Genomic DNA, 17,865 nt, shown 5'->3' with positions numbered 1-17,865 from the left:
AACATCCAACTATTTTTGTGAAGTGTTCCCATATCGCTGAGGGGTCCTTACTTGCCTTCTTTTTGGGAGGAATGATGGTGTTACTACTACTAGACAAGTTAATGTTTGAAGCTAAAGGAGTTGTAATCTCATCGTCTCTCAAATTTGTAGAAGTGTCATTTCTGAAGTAATCCATGATATGAACTGACATATAATAAAAGCATGAGAAAGTAAGAATACCATATTGCTTTGAACAATGGAAATTCAATTTTTCTAAATGCTAAAGAGAAATAGATGAAAAGACATAAAACAAACAAGAATGCACACGAAAAGCTGAAAAAAAACCCTATGCCCTATGCGCTTCTATCAAGTCTTAACGGGGGACTAATGCAATCCCATCATGATTTAAACAAGTTTTTGTTGAAATCTCATAATCTGGAAAAATACCAAAAGCTTTTGTTGGTTTGGCCGTGCCATTTTGAAAAATGAGGATGATTTATATAGAAATATAAAAGGCCCATATAGCATGGCTCAGGAGTAAGGGGTCCAATAGACGACCTCCCAAGACAAATCCATGAGCAAACATAGTTGTTTGAATAGAATCTAAGGTTACTGATTAGGGCTACAACCTGGGTTTGTGTTGGACTTAAGACATCATCGTCTCCAACTGATCATCAGCAACTTCTTCTGAGCTTCAAGTGATCAAACAGTTTTTAAAAGTGCAGTGTTAAAATATAAGGGTCAATAATTAATGAAAATTAATAACATAAGACCGATCAAAAGAATTATATTGGTCAATGATCTTAAATTTTGTGGAGACAAACAATGGTTGGTATGACACATTTTAAATAATTTTTATCTCTAAGTAATTGGTCTAAAGGCCAACAAAGAGTCCAACAATGCAGAGATATCCAACAACAATGTGGAAATAATTACTACTGAAATCTGAAGTTCATATCCATAAAGTCCTATGAGCTCAAATGAGGAATTTTATTTCTCATGTAATACCCAGAAGGCAGAAACCACGCAAAAAATAAAACAAACTAAAATAAAATAAAAACAAAAAAGGGTGGCTAAGAGTAAAAAATAAGCAAGAGAAAGCAGTATATGTCATTTAATCAATCACCCAAAAATTGGGGTTGACGATTGCATCCACACCCACTTGCAGAAATCAAACCGCATTTCACCAAAACATACTCTCCAATCCGATACAAAATAGACTTATTAGAAGTTTTAAAAGAAGAAGACGAATTAGTTGGAGAAGGAGAAGAATCAGTGACTTAAGTCTAATTAGCAATCCAAGATAGTTTGTTGAGAAAGAAAATGAACCATGAAACGGTCAAAACTGCTGGTACAAGAATGCTCTGTTTTGGGGGACAATTCCAAAAAAATAAATAGAGAAAGAAAGATCAGAATCTCACCGTATGGGTTGCTAAACTCCTTTGTCGACTCGACCACGAACGGCAACCACGCTATCGCTGCCGAGTGCCGTCTGTGTGTGTGAGAGAGAGAGAGAGAGAGATGCTAGGTCTTCTTTGCCTGAAGAAGAAGGGAGCGGGTTATCGGGCGATGCAATATTTCGCCCGCTAAACAGATGTTGCGACCCCCTTCCGATTTTAACCCGATAGTATCGGGTTTGGAGGGTCGGGTCAATCGGGGGGTTCGGGTCATGGGATTTCTTGCACAGGCCTACCCATGAATCAGTACCTACATAAATGATCAAAGGTTGGCAACTTAATTACGACATTCATTATTAAAAGGTAAGGCATGCAGCGGCTCAACATTCTCTAGACTTCTAAGTGACATGAAATTAAGAGTGCTAAACCTTACAATTATTTAATATTCAAGAAATTGTAGACAATATAAATGCAAGATCGGTGTTCAACCTAATAGCGATTGGGCATTATGAAGTGTACTTTATGCGACCCATTGAGAAAAACATCAACAATATCGGCAGCAGCTGCAGCTGCAGCGCCGCGCTATATATTAATGGAACAACAACCTCACTATCTCTCAAATGCCACACAATTTTCCACACCTCTTCTGATTTTGTCCACACAATTTACGCTGCGAATGGCCTCTATAAAAAAATTATTTCATTTTTCATTATCATTTTAATATCATCATATGATGTGTCATTAGATGATTAGAAACTATTTATTACATTTCACTTATGAACTAACTATCTAATACCACATTATAGAATGATGAGAGGATGATGAGAAAAATAATGATAAATAGATTTACTCAAAAAAGAGTATTGTTAATTAATGACCATGCATGTAAAGCTTACCACTTAGATGACTCTCTTGATATACATAGCGAACCACATCGTGGTGTCACGTAGTTCATTAAATAAAATATTTAAAATAAAAGTGCATTAAAAAATAGAAAAAAGAGGAAGATTGGAATTTTAGATTTTCTTTAGTACTAATAATTAATTTTGTGTTTGCATTTTTTTATCTTTTTAAAAAAAAAAGAAACGTGTAGCATCAAATGGTGGTGTCATGCATGTTAAGAGAATCATCTGAACGATAAATTTTAGATTGCCAAATAGGATTATTCATTTCGTAAAAGGAAAAAATAATAATCATAAACAATTATCTCGACGTAGTTTTAAATATCATATAGTTTTGGAGGTGTGGCCTTGAGTGGTGGAAGCAATATTAGTTCTTTAAATTTTATTATTATCAGCAACCTGTTTTGAATTTGGAACCATACTGTATATTTTTGTAAATATTTTATGTAATGACCGACCAGAAACGACTTCGACTCAGAATTCATCCGCTTTATGTTTTATTTCGCTAGCAAGCATCTTGACGTTCTTTGTATTTTCTGTCGAAAAACTCTGGATGCAGTCAAATTTGTGGACTCTTAATTTGCGCACGAACTGACATGTATGGCCGATTCATATTAATAAACAGATAATAATACACTTATATTATAAGAAAATTATTTATTTACGACAAGTTAATTCTAGCAAAATGATTATTTACAATTAAAATTAGTTACGAATAATCTTTTAATTATAATAAATCCATTTTTCTTGTAGTGAATTACTATCGTTTTTATTTTCTATCTTTTTACTATTATATAGTGTATTTAAAATTTTTATTTTTTCTATTATTTCCTTTTATATATTTTTTTAATATCCTTAATTATTAAAAGAAATTAAAAAAATATATATCATTAATAGTCACTTAAAAAATAAAAAGATCAATAAAGTAAATAAGTAGTATAAAGTAATAAACGTATCATTATCTTTAATAAACTGATGACGCGTTTTGCGTTTTTGGGGGGAGTTCCGCAACAGGAAATACACATGCAAATCTTGACATACCGTTTCACCAAATACGATAGATTCTTGACCATAATACAACAGAATCTGGAGCTACTCCCAACATCTAACAGCAACGGAATCTTGATCATAATGTTGAAAGTCTGACATCAGAATATAAGAACTACAATGTTGAAAGTCTAAAATTAGAATATAAGAACTAAACTTAATTTCAAATGTCAAATTTCATTAACTATATGATGAGTATTGTGGAGCCTAGCTCAGTATGCTCGAGTAGAGCATTCAGGTGCTCGAGCAGAGACGTTACACAAAGAGTTCGCACATGATCTGCTCAACAGGCAGCTCGAGCGGATACGACACAGTGAGTTCGTTCAACACTCGCTCTACAGGTTGCTACTGAAGATTTGTATCTTGAGCAGTTAGATGTGATGACAACTTTCTTCATGGAGACCTCGAAGAAGACATCTACATATAACAACCTTAGGGGTTTGTAGTACAGGAAAAATAGATTTCAGTTTGTAAACTGAAGAAGAGCTTGTATGGCCCGAAGCAAGCTCCCAAACAGTGGTACAAGAAGTTTGACAGTTTTATGTGCAGTTTAGGATACATCAGATGTCAGGCAGATCATTGTTGTTATATAAGACACTTTGACAATTCTTACATTATCTTATTACTGTATGTGGATGATATGCTTATTGCTGGGCATAGCATTGATGAGATCAATAATATAAAGAATAAGATGTCAAAGCACTTTGCAATGAAAGATTTGGGAGCTGCAAAACAAATCCTTGGCATGAGAATTTTCAGAGATAGAGTCAAGGGCACATTGAGACTCTCACAAGCTAAGTATGTGAAAAATGTACTTAGCAGGTTCAACATGGACAAGGTCAAACTAGTTGACACACTCTTGGGCAATCACTTCAGACTTAGTAAGGATTAGTCACCGAAGTCATAAGAGGAGCACAACTACATGAGTAAGGTTCCTTATGCCTCAGCTATTAATTCACTTATGTATGCAATGGCTTGCATAAGATCATATATTGCCCATGTAATGGGAGTTGTAAGTAGATACATGATTAACCTAGGAAAACAACATTGGAAAGCCGTGAAGTGGATTCTTAGGTACATAAAAGGCTTTTCAGAAGTGTGTTTGGGCTTCTTTGGAGAGAGTTTAGAGATGCAAGGCTATGTTGATACTGATTTAGTTGGAGAAACTTATAGTAGAAAGAGTAGCACAGACTTTGTTTACATTTTGGGTGGCACTGCCATGTCTTGGGGTTCTAATTCGCAGAAAACGGTTTATTTGCCTACTACAAAAGCTGAGTATATTGTTGTGTCAGAAGTATCAAAGGAGATGATTTGGCTACAAGGCTTCTTAGAAGAATTGGGTAAGAAGAATCAAAGGGCAACTCTCTACAGCGACAGTCAGAGTGCCATATTCATTACCAAGAATCCAGCATTTCATTCCAAGCACATGCAGATCAAGTATCATTTCATTCGATCATTACTAGATGAAGGCCAATTGATACTTGAGAAAATTTGTGAAAGCAAGAACCCTGCTGATACGTTGACAAAGGGTATTACACTTGAGAAATTGAAGTTGTGCGCAACTTTAGTTTGTCTTCTAGCATGAAGACAGGGGCAATGAGTTGCAGAGGTGAAAAATATCATGTTTTGAGACAGAGGGTGATACAGTGGCTGTACTAGTCTCCAAGTGGGAGAATTGTTGAGTCTTGTGGAGCTTTGGCTCAGTCCGCTCTAGCGAAGCATTCAAGCGCTTGAGCGGAGACGCTACACAGAGAGTTCGCGCGTGATCCGCTCGATAGGCAGCTCGAGCGGATGCGACACAGTGAGTTTGCTTAACACTCGCTCGACAGGTTGCTCGAACGGTTCAAATAGAGAGTTCGCTCGTGAGCCGCTCAACAGATGGCTCGAGCAAACGGTCAGTAAATAAGTTTGCTTGATGTATGCTCGATATGCTGCTCGAGCGAACATCACTTATTTTGAGAAATTAGGATTTTTGCCGTGTACCCTATATAAATGTATTTCTAAATACTATGGTCGAACAATTGAGTACAATAGTCATCCCATACACTGTACATTGTGATTCGTCAATAAATAAAATCCTCTGCAACTTCGTGGACGTAGGCAAGTTGTCGAACCACGTAAATATTATATCGTGTGATTGTTTGATTATTCTTTTCTTGTTTACTTTCAATTTTTGTAATCGTTTTTCATAACACTATATTTGTTAATATTTAGTCATTTTCTATATGTGTACTGACCATTTTTGGAGGTTTATGCCACTTTTATATTTCACCATGCATAAATATTAAAAGGGAATATATAATTGTAGCATCAATTCAAGGCAAAATACGGTATTTGACGAATATCTTTCTATTGTTCGAAATAGGCCCCCGGATAGGATCCATCTGCTCTCTCTCTCCATTTTTTTTTTTTTTTAGAGAGAGCAGATATAACGATATAAAAAAAATCGACTCGAGTATATCTAGCTGCTCCAATTTCGAGTGGCCTGGAAGTCAGTACGTAAAAGCAATTAAACACTGCAAAACATTTTTCTCTTCATTTTGTTTATTGTGATATATATATATATATGCTTGACTCGCACACTTTTTTAATTGTTCTTTTAATCACTAGTTAAGGTACATGTGCTACCTACTGAGTGGGTTTCCAGCTTGGCATGTAGCACGGGCCATGTAAAGAAGATGGATTCTCTCATTGCAATTTATATAGTTTTTTAATCGTTTGGTTATTTGGAATCATGAGTTTGCAGAGTGCACGACAATAAACAACTGCAGAGGAGAAAAGGTTTTGCAGATGAGTTTGGATTGTTTTCAACAAAACATTCTTCTGTTATAAAAAAAAAAAAAAAATGTCAAATTAATAAAATAACAAAACAATGAATGATTCCAACTTTATTTTATGAAATACTGGGTTGCTTTAATTTGGACCCGACATCAAAAAGATAAAATTAAAAGGTGGACAACAAGTTGCTTTAATATAATCAATCACAAAGTATCATCAAGTACTGTGTAGTTCTAAATTGGTGTATTTAACTTCATATAATAATATAGACCAAATAATTTAGTATTTAAATACAAGCCAAAAGTGAAAACTTTTCAAGGCTTCGAATAACTTACTAGGTTAACTCCTTCCACATCACCTGTAAACTCATCACAGTACGTAAGCGTGATTGTTTTCCGGTTGTAAATCCATGTTTGTGGCATCATGACCTCTTTTTTTTTTTATCATGAAATGAAGAAAATAGATTATTTCTAGCGACTTTAAAATTGCCGCAAATACTATTTATTAGCGGCGATTTAGCGCACACGTGCGACTGTTGCGGCTTTTTTCTATCCATCGAATTGCCAAATCGCTACAATAGATATTGTTGCAGTGAAATATGTCGCCGTAAGATTTTTAAGCGGCCAATTTACTGCTTATTAGCGGCGAATCAAAAGCGTCGGAAATATCTAAAAATATTTAATTGCCCCGCGCGTTTCCCCCCTTGTCATTTCCCTCCGTCTCCCCCCCTCCCTCTCTCTCTCCCCAATCCCTCCGCCGCGCACAGCCCACGTCGTCCAAATATCCTGTCGGCAACGGCCCTACCACGCCACCGCTACCTCACCTCGACGAGCACCCCCTCCTTCTCCCCCAGCCCCCCGTCGATCTCTTTCCTCCCCGAATCTGGCCTCACCTCTATCTCTCTCTCTCAGATTTCTCTATATTGCCGCCGCTAGGAGCGCCCTTCACCACGACCCACACGTCGACGCCGTCACCAGTTCTTCGTCGGAGCCCCCTTCCCCTCCATGCCTTGTTAGAAACTGTTAAAAATAGAAAGTGAAGATGAGAAGAAACTGATTTGATAAGAAACTGATTCTCATTTGATATGTTTTGATTACACAAGGGTCACATATATATATATATATATATATATATATATATATACATTACAAAAAGCATAAAAGTAAAATAAAGCTACTGAAATTTAACTTTTGATTATGTACACAACATCAATTCAGAACTTTTGTGGACAGTATGGTAAAGGTAGCTTTATGCATCATGTTCCTCATATTTCTTTGTGTGCAACCATGCATTTCTTTAGTTGAGCTTCTTCTTTTCTATGCCATCCTTTTTGCTGCTGCTGCTGCCTTTTTCTTTCCATGTACTGCAGCATACTTTATCAGCTTTATGCATGTCTTGAGTGCTGCAATGTATTTCAGCCATGCTTTGGTTGCTGTCCTCGTGTGGAACCAGATTGCATTTCACTTTATTACGTTGTATTTTGTAGGACTCTCCCTCAAGATGGGCATAGATGTTAACAATTCCCATCTTGGATAGTAAGATTTGAAATGTAGAACTTGATAAAGCCTTAGTGAAAATATCTGCCAACTGAAATTTTGAGGACACATGCATAGGTGTGATAATACCAGCCAAGACCTTTTCTCTAACAAAATGGCAATCTAGTTTTATATGCTTGGTCCTTTCATGAAAAATTGGATTCTTTGTAATGTGGATGGCTGCTTGGTTATCACATAAGAGGGAAGCAGATTGTGCATGGTCAACATTAAATTCCTTTAGCAAACCGAGAAGCCACATGATCTCACAACTTGTAGATGCTAGTGCCCTATATTCAGCCTCAGCTGAAGATCTAGAAACTGTTGCTTGCTTCTTAGATTTCCAGCTTATTAGTGAATCTCCAATGAATATACAGAACCCTGTGACAGATCTTCTTGTCTCGGGGCAGGCATCCCAATCTGAATCACTATAGGCCCTTAGATGTAAAGCTAATTTGGATGACAAGAAATTGCCTTGACCTATGGATCCCTTGAGGTACTTGAGAATCCTATAGGCTGAGTGCATATGAGATTGTGAGGGTTTGTTCATGAACTGGCTTAGAACACTTACAACATAAGTGATGTCGGGTCTAGTGATGGTTAAGTAAATTAACCTTCCAATGAGTCTTCTATAAGCTGTAGGATCTTGGAGGATTTCTTCTGTGGTGTGACTCAATTTATGGTTCAGTTCAATAGGTGTGGAAATTGTCTTTGTGCCAAGTAGACCTCAATCTTCTAATATCTCAAGGGCGTATTTCCTTTGACAAAGGTTAATTCCAAGTGAGGACCTAGCAACTTCCAATCCTAGGAAATACTTGAGGGGGCCAAGGTCCTTAATTTTGAACTTGCTGTGAAAGTAAGATTTGAGTGAATCAACTTCTTCTTGAGAGTCACTTCCAACTATGATGTCATCCACATAGACTAAGAGTGCTATAAATCCATTGGGACTGACCTTAGTAAACAAAGAATAGTCAGATTTTGATTGATGAAGTCCAATGACAGTGAGTGAATTTGAAAACTTTGAGAACCATTGCCTAGATCCTTGCTTAAGACCATAGATAGACTTATTTAACTAGCATACCAAGTTCTCCCCCTCAATCTACTCACTCTTGATGTGATAGCCTGGAGGTAATTGGATATAGATGTCCTCATCAAGGTCTCCATAGAGAAAGGCATTGTGAACATCCATTTGAGTGAGGGACCAGTTTTTAATGGCTGCTATACAAGGAAAACTCGAACTGTGGTGAGCTTTGCAACTGGACTAAAGGTCTCTTGGAAGTCAAAGCCTTCTTTTTTAGTGTAGTCTTTGGCCATAAGTCTGGCTTTGTGTCTTTCAAAGGATCCATCTGATTTCAGCTTGGTTTTGTAAACATATCTACAACCAATTGCAGTTTTGTTGGGGGCTAAGGTGGTGACAGTCTATGTGTTGTTTTCTTCTAGAGCATGAAGTTTAGCTTTTATGGCATCTTGCCAATGCTCAAACCTGACCGCTTCATTATAGGACTGAGGTTCATGAAGTAATGAAAGGGAAACAGAAAATGACTGGTGAGAGGGAGAGAGATTTTTGTAAGTCATGTAATCATGAAGGGGGTGATTTGTGGAGGAGGAAAGGAAGGGTTGAGATGCTGCAAGCTGGCAATGATATTGATGAAGATAAGCAGGTTGGTTCCTATTTCTAGTGGACCTTCGAAGAGGGAAAGGTTCTAAGTGGGCAAGTGAATGAAGAGTGGATGGGTTAGCTAGTGAAGAGGGTTCTTCATCAGCTGATGAAGAAGGTTCTTAATCATTGTGTGATTGAGTGAGGATTTGAGAAGTTTGGGGAAAGGAAAAGATGTCATCTAGTGGTGCAGGAGGAAGGACAAGGTTATTGGGGAAGGAAGACAGGTCATTGTTTGAAGGGGAACCAGATTTGAAGGGGGAAATGGATTCATGAAAAATGACATTTCGAGAGATAAAGGTAGAGTGAGATTCGATGTCATACAGCTTATAACCTTTGACATTAGCAGGATATCCTAAGAAAATGCAAGGTTTAGCTCTATGTTCAAATTTGGTTCTATTTTGTTTGAGAGTACTAGCATAAGAGAGACAGCCAAAGACCTTAAGGTGAGAATATGAAGGTGGTGATGAGAAAAGCATCTCATATGGGGATTTGTTGGAGAGGAGAGGTGTGAGGATTCTATTAATGATATAGGTTGCTGTTAAGATAGCATCTCCCCAAAATTGGATTGGCAATGATGCTTGAAAGAGAAGGGCTCGGGCAACATTCAAGAGATGTTGGTGTTTTCTCTCAACAACACCATTTTTTTGAGGGGTATATACACATAATGTTTGATGAATGATGCCATATTTTTTGAAATAATCAGTCATAGCAAATTCAAGTCCATTGTCAGTTCTGATTTGCTTAATATTTTTGTTGAATTGGGTTTGTATGAGATGGAAGAAAGATTGCAGGAGAGATCTTGTGTCTGATTTTAGTCTCATTAGGAAAACCCAAGTAACTCTAGAATAATCATCCACAATTGTTAAAAAATAATGAAATCCTTGACTGGAAGCATGGGAGTATGGACCCCATATATCACAATGGATAATCAAAGGGAAATGATCAACTACTTGAAACACTCGAAGGGAATGAAAGTTGTTTCTGTTAGCCAAATGACAAACTGTACAATGATATTTTTCTTTGGACTTTACATTAGGTACATTAGAATGAATTGAATTCATTCTTTGAGAGGATAAATGTCCTAATCTGTAGTGCCATAAGTCAAAATCTTGATGTACAGCAGCTTGGTTGACTCGAGTTAGATTGGATGGGCTTGAAGATGGAATATTGGAGTTGTCTGGTGCTGAAGACAATAGGTAATAGAGACCAGCATGGACTTTAGCAAGTCCAATCGTCATCCATGAAGAGAGGACCTGAATAAAACAAAGATTATTTAAGAAAAAGAGACAAGTGTCTGGCCTTTGAGTGAGTTTACTGACTGAGATGAGATTGAAAGCAAATGAGGGAACACATAGGACATCAGTAAGAATGAGAGAGTCTGAAAGTTTAACAGTGCCTATGTGTGTGACTTGAGCTTTTGTACCATTTGAAAGTTGTACAAAAGCTTGAATGCAGCAGGAAGAATTAGTAAAAAATGAGGTAGAGCACACCATGTGATCAGTGGCTCCTGTGTCCATGATCCATGGTGTGTGATGAAATGTATCATGCTGGTCTTGTGAAAGAGCAGTGAATTTATCATGACTTGTGACATTGAAAAGAGAGGGGTTATGAGAGATGCTGGGACTGGAAAAATAATGATGATTACCTGCTAGATTGGAGTGAGATGTTGTTGAAAGGGCAGGTTCTGAAATAATTGGTGAGAGATGCACAGGTGGTGGCATGAGAGGTTTATTGTGTCCTGAGGTCAGCTGAGGGAATTGAGCATTGACAAGAGCTACGAGGTGTTGTGCTTGTGCTTGAGAGAGGTTTAACTGAGAGGTACTTGGTGCAGGAGATGCATGGCTTGCAGCAACAGTTTGATCCATAGTGGAACCATCAAGAGCAACTTGGTTTGCAGAGTGAGCAGCAGGTTTTCCAAAACCATTTCCAAACTTGGATTTGGTGAATTTGAAAGTTGGAGGAAACCCTATTAGTTTGTAGCATTTCTCCTTTGTGTGTCCCATCTTCCCACAATGTCCACAAACCAAATATTTTTTCTACTTTTTCTTTGAGAAATTTTGATAAGCAAGCAAGGTAGATGGTTCTATGATAGGAACAACTATGTTTCTTGCTTGCCTTTGCCTCTCTTTTTGTAAAATAAGTGAGAAGGTCTTATCTAGAGAAGGCAAAGGGCTCAACAAGATAATTTGCCCTCTAACAGCATCATAGCTATCATTTAAACACATTAAAAATTTGAAAACATAGTCCCTCTGCTGAACTTCACCAACATTCCTTAAAGCATCACAAGTACATAAACCACAAGAGCAACAAGGAAATGGTCTATAGTTATGCAGTTCTTTCCAAATGGCATTAAGTTGGGTGAAGTAGTCACTTACAGAAAGATAACCTTGAACTATGCCACTGAGTTTGTGTTGAAGGTGATATATCCTAGCTTCATCAGGCTGTGCAAAGCACTCCTTGAGTTTATCCCATACTTGTTTAGCTGAAGTCATGAAGAACACATTAGAGGCTATGTCCTTGGAAACTGAATTTAAAATCCAAGCAAGCAGGATGTTGTTGCATCGTAACCAAGATACATAAGAAGGATCTGCAAGGTCAGGAGTGGGGATGGTGCCATCCAAGAATCCTTACTTATTCTTGATTGAAATGGAAAGAAGAAAAGATCTGCTCCAAGAAATGTAGTTGGAGCCAGTCAAGGGTGGTGAAACAATGACAGTGTTTGCATTGTCATTGTGATGCAAGAAAAATGGGCTATTTGGATCTTTTGTAGGAGAAGAAGAAGAGGAAGATGAGGAGGCCATAGGTTCAATGAAAGATGATTAAAAAACGAGAAGGTATTGCAGGAAAGTATTCCTGCTCTGATACCATGTTAGAAACTGTTAAAAATAGAAAGTGAAGATGAGAAGAAACTGATTTGATAAGAAACTGATTCTCATTTGATATGTTTTGATTACACAAGGGTCACATATATATATACATTACAAAAAGCAGAAAAGTAAAAGGAAGCTATTGAAATTTAACTTTTGATTATGTACACAACATCAATTTAGAACTTTTGTTGACAGTATGGTAGAGGTAGCTTTATGCATCGTGTTCCTTATATTTCTTTGTGTGCAACCATGCATTTCTTTAGCTGAGCTTCTTCTTTTCTGTGCCATCCTTTTTGCTGCTGTTGCTGCCTTTTTCTTTCCATGTACTGCAACATAATTTATAAGCTTTATGCATGTCTTGAGTGCTGCAATGTATTTCAACCATGCTTTGGTTGCTGTCCTCGTGTGGAACCAGATTGCATTTCACTTTATTACATTGTATTCTATAAGACGCCTAGCCCAGCAGCCCGAGGCCCTCCCTCTCTGCCTTGCTCTATTGGCAACCCACGACCACTAGCTCTCCCCAGCGCCACCGTGCTCCTCCTGAACCACCTCTCCAGGCCAAGCAACCACCACGACCACCTCTCTCAGCTTCCTCATTAACAGATTTGGCTTGCCATTTCCTAGTAGACTTATACTCAATTTATATTCTGTTTTACAATATCTTTTCTTTGATATGGTCCTCCTTGTATAATATTTCAGTGGGGAATATGTAGGATATGTGTGCAGAGAGCCAGAATGAAGATATGGATCGTGCTAGTGCACTCTCTCTGTTAGAAGAAAGTCAAAAGGGAAAAAATGTGATTGGTAAGTGATGTTCCTTTCAAATGCTTGCAAATGCTCCTGCCATTGTATACTTTCTATAAGTTCGTGGCATTGCATCATTAATGCAATCCGGTGCTCATTTCAAATTTTTCTAGATGTTACAATTTTTTTTTTTTTTTTTTTTTTTTGCATGGTTTCTTATAAATAAGTTGTGAGTCACAGATACACCTCAGGGTATCTTTGCCAGTAGGTTTTATTTTGAAACCTTCTATTTTATTCTTTGATTGGCTTGATTTACTGAATGTGGCCCTTGGCTTTTCTAGCCATGTTCATGCTCCATTTTATATTGTGAGGTTTTGTGCATAATGTTCTGTATTTCCTTAGATTTTTCTTTCATGCCAAGTTGATGATTGTGCCTTTATTGTTGGGTTAGTTTCGCTTGGTTTCTGCTCCAGTCATTAACTGAGCACCTCACTTGTGTTTTATTAGTTTCTTTTATCTCTCATAAGATATAAATCTGAAACCAGTTATGTAATTTATTGGCTTGGAAACTCAATTAATACTTCAATACAAAGCCTTTAAAGTATACACTACTAATGCTTTCGCATGGGTTTGAATTTCTTGGGGATAATTGCTATATTTTTTATTGTTGACCTACTCGATTTCCTTATAAACCCCGCACTTCTTTTGTCTCCCACTTGCTGTTTATTGTTGTTGCACCACCTATCCACTAAAAGTCTTTTTTAAGATAAACAAGCTTCTATCCAATATCAATATGTTTGGGTGCTCCTTGTCTATAAACTGCGCCTTGTCTATAAACAATTTTATCAATAGATGTGAGACAACTAACATGTATTAGGTAACAATACAAGTATAGGTCACATCTAAAGTTCTACCTCAAAAGTGGTAGCTTTCATTACAATTGAAATGTACAACTTTAAGGTCATTATAACTGTTAATAATGAATTCATTGGAATCACTATAAATGAATTGATCTTGTTTACTACTCTTTGATCCATATATAGGATGTTAATTTCCTGTCATATCATCACCTTGAATCTTTCATCCGATCATAAATATATATAAATTCATCAAATCTGTGTCTGTATTGGAAGTTAGGTTGCTGCTGTATTACCATCTAATGTTGGTTGAACAACTATGCTTGTGCATGATTATAGTGGTGATAATTGGTAATATAAAGCTTGTCTCACATCATCACTTTGATGCTTATTTCCCATAGACAATTATGTAGCTGTTAACTGATACCCACAAGTCTCATATGCTCTATACTCTATAGTTCAACCTTCTAAAGAAGGAATGTAAATGATATAAATGCATAACTCAGTTTTACTTGTATGCATATCTAAAGTATTTTTTTCAGCTAAGGAATTATCTGTTTTTGTCTCAAAACCAAGGTGGTACATTTGTGGAGAGACGGCACTGTGTATCTGGATGGGCATTTTGTACATATCATACCTGAAGGCTAATATATGAAGAGCTTGGTATTTGTTTTTTTCCCATTTTTTAGCTTCTTATTTTATGATAAAGTTTCAGTTTCTTATATAATTCTTGATGGACTTCATGTCTATGGTGTTGTTCATGTGGTTTTGTTTCCTTCTGTAAAGCTTGGAGTATGGAGATTAAAAATCATTGCCAATTGTTGGTCTGGAATTGATAGGGTAGTGATAGTTAAGGAACGCATGATCGATCAAGCCAATATTTATTGAGTGTTGACAATGTGCAAACATAGTTAATCCATTGTTAAAGAATGTGGTTGGGGCTTTCTTTCAACTAGCCTTAATTGGAAATATGGGGTGTAGTTTTTTTATTTGTTTATATATACTTCAACATTTAAGAAGAAGCAGATATATCGTTTTAATTGCCTGTGCAAAAATGCCTGAATCAGTTGAAACCATTTTATTCATCATTTCAAAGACACGTCTCCTTAATTATATATATGAGTTTGTGCTTGTGTATTCCTTGTATAAACAGTTGAGTTTTCAAAGTCACCATAAAATCTGAATGTCCACTTCGATTTGTCCCTTGATTTAGGGGTTCCATTATTCTCCACTCCTTCGATTTAGGGGTTCTTTTTTTTTTTTTTTTTTTTTTTTTTTTCCAAACTGAGTGATTACATATCGCACGCAAAATCTTAGCAATGCAGTGGCTTGCGTAAGATGCTAGCCTTGCTTACAATGAATATCTGCTTGGTTATTTTCAAAGTTATATTTATGTTTTGCTGTCGGAGACTACTACTTTTTGTACTCCCTGAACATTGTTCTAAACTAGTCTCACTAGTAGCACCGGTTTTAACCAAGAGTGCAACCCAATTAGAGTTCATGACTCGTATAGCAATTTTCCAGCTTTGCTCATGTGTTCGGGTGGTACACTGAATGCCCATATGCAGAAAATTAGGGTAACATTTGATGATCAATTCCATAATCAAAGAGGACTTAGAAATGATGGTCGGGAAGCTTCAAAGGATTCAAATTTATTTGTTAAGCATCCATCAACTGCCTTGGAAGGAACTTAATATGCTTGTTCATAATGTTAAAGTTACAGTTCATACTTTAAAGCTCACTTGTATTTATTCTCGGGTTGTCGGTTGCAAGTGCATAGGATGGCCGACCTTCTCTTGGTAGTATAGAAGATATTCTAAGGTCTGTACCATGCCAACATGTCCATATATAGCTTCATCCCGATCAGCCATTTGCCTTGCCATGGAGAGTTTCATTGGCCATTACTAGTCATTGATAGCTATTAATTTCTCTAACTTGAAAATGACCCTTTGTGGACTCATTTTTCTTGAACTATAAGATTTCCATCTTCATGTTTCAATGGAATGCGATTATCTACTCTATATACTACAAACATGTGCATGGATTTCAAATATGGCATGCTATTGGAGACATGAAAATCTGAAAAATATTAAAAACACACAATCCCACCCATCAAGGCACGACAAGAACATGACATCCTGCTTTTCTTTGTTATGATAGTGTTTGTATTTGCTCATTAGTAAATATCCTCAGGTGTATTTGCTCATTAGTAAATATCCATACTTCTGATGGTTAAGTTTATTGTATTATCTCTAATTTTTTTTACCTTATTTTTTAGAAAACTTGGTTTTAATTTTTGTTGAACTTTTTTTTGTCTTTTGGCAGAATACAAAGTATTCTTGTTTATTATGGCAATGCCTTCCACTTTCCTTTTTAGCAGATGTATTCCCTCCCTCATCCTTTCTTTATCAGCTTCCTCCCAGTGCAGTTGCATCTATTATTCTTGAACAAGCTGTGGTTTACTCTCATATTTCTTTCTAATAGTATCTACATGCGGGATGCTTTCTGATAGTTTCTATAGCTATTTCTTAATAAGAGTGATATGATGGAGTCATGACTATTTGGAGTTTCTTGGCAGGTCTTTTCTGCTTGTTTTGATTTGATGTTTCTTTTATTATGAGTTGATGCTAGATGCTTTTATTCTTTTAAGCTACTGAATGTTCATTTAATATGGAGTTGACTTAGGTGTTGTCGTCGTCCTTTAAAGTTCTGTAGCTAGTATTTTTAACATTTATACTTCACATTTGGTTCTATAGTTCAAACTGATTAAGGCCTCTTGCATATAGTCACTAAGAACCAAATGACTTTTCACTTGGTTCCTAGCGCTCCCATTAAAGAATAATGCCTCACTCACTAGTATCATCACATCTAATAAACAGAGATGATGCAGATCAAGAACTTCCACACAATTTTTACAAATATTTTTTGTATCTTACAATGCATTTGAGGATACATATACAGGGATCCTGATAATCAATTAGCACCAAATACAACCTATACATTGATGGCCATCAAATGTTAGATGCAATGATATTGACCATTGCTGCAAGGAATGTTGGGAAAGTGTATGACAAGCTTGCCTTGTACATGTTCAGAGTCAACTGGTGTGTACTGAAGATGAATTTTTGTTTGTCTGCCTTAACGCATTTTAGAAATAATAGCGAAGTCTCACTAAAAGAGTTTTTTTAGATGAATGCTTGACTCCATTTTAATAAATTATACGCGGTAGAATGACAAACATGTGTGAGCAATTTGAGTAATATGGGTAAGTTTAGTCTGGCCTGCATACTTGTTGATGGGTAACTCTTATCTTGAGTCCAAGTTTCACTAAATTCGGGATAAAGAATTCCCAAAAACTGGATGAATAGGTATTTATATGTTTGTTCCATAAAGTTATAATTTAGCTTATATGGCTTGCTATGGATACCTAGAACAAATAGATGATAGAACTTATATATAGATGATCTATATATGTATAACTGCATAAGTCCTACTAGCTGCAATAGGAAGACGCTAGGATTAAGTTACTACTGCATGTACTTTTACTTTTGATTGTTGGACTTTACTGAAAGCACTGCAATAGGAAGATGCTAGGATTAAGTTTTTGAGACTCCTTTCTGAAAGCACTGCACTGGAAGCCTGAATTTTTGGCTTATAAAAACAGGGGCTGCTTTAGGTGCTGGTTTTGCTTCTCTATTTTTGAAAGAAATCAGAGTGTGCTTGAATTTCGTTATCAGAGGGGAGTATTTTACTCTAGAATCAGCTTAAAGTAAATAATTTTTCCTTAAGAGTAAGCCAATGCTTGTAGAAGTTTGTGGTAATGTGACTACTTTGCAGTCTACTTTCATTAGTCGGGACTTAAAACTTTTTTCACTGATAGATGATGCAGTTTGAGTGAAGGCCTTGTGGTACATTCCTGTGGAATATGAAAATATCAATACCATTGTTGTGACGCCTGGAGAGCTGCCCATTTCACACTGTACTATCCAAGACCCCAAGTCTTCAACCTTTTACTGGGTCGTCGTCTTTTCCAGGCATGTGCCTTCAATTTCGTACTTGTCTTTTTAGAATGCCTTTAATTATCTGCACACTAAAC

General features: G+C 36.6%; 1 long non-coding RNA gene across 1 annotated transcript; it reads left to right on the top strand.

Annotated features, from left to right (window-relative positions):
* Window positions 1-3,855: 3,855 nt before the first annotated feature.
* On the top strand, window positions 3,856-17,483 carry LOC121244055. The gene is made up of 3 exons (XR_005936370.1): window positions 3,856-3,868; window positions 9,192-9,201; window positions 17,040-17,483. It is a non-coding gene; the product is annotated as an uncharacterized LOC121244055 (long non-coding RNA).
* Window positions 17,484-17,865: the final 382 nt, after the last annotated feature.

Source organism: Juglans microcarpa x Juglans regia, chromosome 8S (assembly GCF_004785595.1).
Source record: "Juglans microcarpa x Juglans regia isolate MS1-56 chromosome 8S, Jm3101_v1.0, whole genome shotgun sequence".
Lineage (NCBI taxonomy): Eukaryota > Viridiplantae > Streptophyta > Magnoliopsida > Fagales > Juglandaceae > Juglans > Juglans microcarpa x Juglans regia.
The sequence above is the reverse complement of the archived record's forward strand: the minus strand, read 5'-3'. Positions and strand labels throughout refer to the sequence as shown.